Source organism: Tigriopus californicus, chromosome 7 (assembly GCF_007210705.1).
Source record: "Tigriopus californicus strain San Diego chromosome 7, Tcal_SD_v2.1, whole genome shotgun sequence".
In the NCBI taxonomy this organism is placed as follows: domain Eukaryota; kingdom Metazoa; phylum Arthropoda; class Copepoda; order Harpacticoida; family Harpacticidae; genus Tigriopus; species Tigriopus californicus.
The window spans coordinates 11,327,820-11,330,308 of NC_081446.1; positions in this window are offsets into that span (position 1 = coordinate 11,327,820).

Here is a 2,489-nt window from a genome sequence, read left to right on the forward strand (position 1 = left end):
ACCCTTCAAATGATACGGACTTCGGGCTTGACGGCTGTCTATCGCAAAAAAAAGAAAAGTTGATTTTTTTTGCAGTTGCTCCTTGACGGTGGTTATAATTTCTGGCTAAGTGTTTGCTCAAACACCAAAGGACGTCAGTGGGTTTTTCTTTTTTTTGTCAAAGAAAACAAAGAACAGCTTTTGTAAAAACACACATAAGTGTGTTGAATCAAGTACATTAAAACCTTTCACTATCAAAAATTGGTCAAAGAGTATCATTAGTACTCCTAGTTATGTTTTGACATGAAATTTCACAAACATCTATTTACTAGAAGCTTGTTTATAACCAGACCTCGAAAAAACTCGAAAATGATTTCAACTGATTTGAATTCTTTCAGATTTTCGTCGGCATTTTTTTCCGGAAAAATTCTGCTTTAAAGAGAAAATGTATCTGGATTGGGATACTAAGATTTTGCATGTGTTAATATTTTTTTAATGCGTAGACTATGCAGCTAACTCAGGAAAATACTGGAATGGACTCATTTTGCCTTAAAAGCCGCTGACAAGCCTCAGATCAACACTTCGACATTCTGCAAGCCAAATTCCGAGTATATGATCTTATCATTTCTACTTCCATGGCAAAGGATACGCAAATGTTGTTGGGGTGCAAGATTAAGCGGCAATTATTTATAGTATAAAATATATTTAACAAAACAAGCAAAATATATTTTGTTCTCCCATTTTTGCTCAAATTTCTGAATTTTTTTTAATAATTTGGATAAATATCTGAATTTTTCAAAAAGTTATCGTAAAAGCCTTAAATATTGGAGACTTTTCTGGAAGAAGTGATTACAAATAACAAAATCTGCCCCCAAAACGTCAATTCTTTGGAATTTTTTGACCCACTCTGGTCACCTTGAGCAAAAATCTAAGGAGGACCAAGTGGAACCGAACTTTCGACAATCAAATTTGGAAATGTCAATTTCATGGTATTACTTTCAACAATTTGGAAAAAGTGGAAATGGGAAGATTTTTTTGTCTTTTTTGCGGCTTCCTTACTGCTATGGAGATGGAATTCCCAGCACTTCAAGACGAAAAGCTTATTCATTTTACTAAACTTTAAATTCATATATTACTTGATTGACCAATGACTTACAGTTGGCAGATCTGGTTAGCCCTTGAATATAGGGTTGATCGGAATTTTAAGTCAAAAACTTGTGCAAGTCTGATTTAAATACTTTTACTCCATCAACACATACACATTTCCTACGAATACTCGAGGGCAGCAAATTGAACAATGATGGAGCCCAAGAAAGAAGAGAGTTGGGCTTCATTGTTCGAACTAGCCTGGATTCTCAAGGGCATGAAGGTGCTCTCAAAACGAACATTAAGCCTCTATGGCCTCTACAAGTCTACAAGGACCCTAAAACCTGGGTTGGGACAAAGCCCATGGATGCTTTTAAAGACGTGCAACTTTGACTCAAAATCATGGGCAAAGCAGTTAAAACAGTCCTTTTTATGTGCGTTGTTGTCAGATTTCAACATACTTTACTTTGAGTTCAAACATCATTATTTGCCGATTTGGCCATTTTTGGGTAAACATTATGAACGATTTGAAACATTAAAATGACATACAACAGAGGAATACGGATATTTAGTGAAGCTTGACATAAAGTCGTTTCTGAATAACATCCTGAAAAGCGAACATTGAATAAGAAGTTCACCTGAAAAGGATTTTGGTAAGATACTATACGTACAGGACCATGTAATCATAGAACTTTAATTTTGGATTGTTCTTACATCCAGTTGAAGGCGATTATTACCTTTTCTCTCATTTTTACCATACGGACTAATTACATCATTCCCCTCTTAATAACAGCACTGAGTTCATAAACCATTCATAAAATTTGTCCTAACAAGTCATTCAGCAAAACGACTTTCCTAAATGCAACGCCCTGGCTTCCATATTAGTGGTCGGATTGCAATGCTTTTGGGCTCTATGAATTCCCCTGTCCCTGCTGCGTTGCAGCAAAGATGTGCTTGAGAGGAATTACAAGACTTTTGCAAAGTAAATGTCTTGCAACTCAAACACATTTTTGCCAAAATGTCTGAACAAGTGAGTTCTGACACCAGGAGACGACGAATTGTGGCAGTAGCTGTCTGCGTTCAACCGGTACCTGGGCTCGAAGAAAACGAGGGGTATCTTCTTGCCATCAAAGGACACAAGACCGAAGACCATCACTTTGCCGTGGTCTTGGTCCTGAAGACCAAATGATGGTCTCTCTCTTCAGCCGACCTGGTAATGACTCGGGAGTTCTGGCAGTTGACGTGAATGTTCTGCACGAAGACCTCGTCAGTAGTAAACAAAAATTACTACGGTCCTGTTCCTTTTAATGGCGTTCAAGAGGAAACTGTACGCCTTATCATTAAAACCAACCCGTTAATAAGCAAAAACGAAAAGTCTTGCCATTCTTCTCAGGCACAGTTTTACCAAAATGGCTTGAGACGAT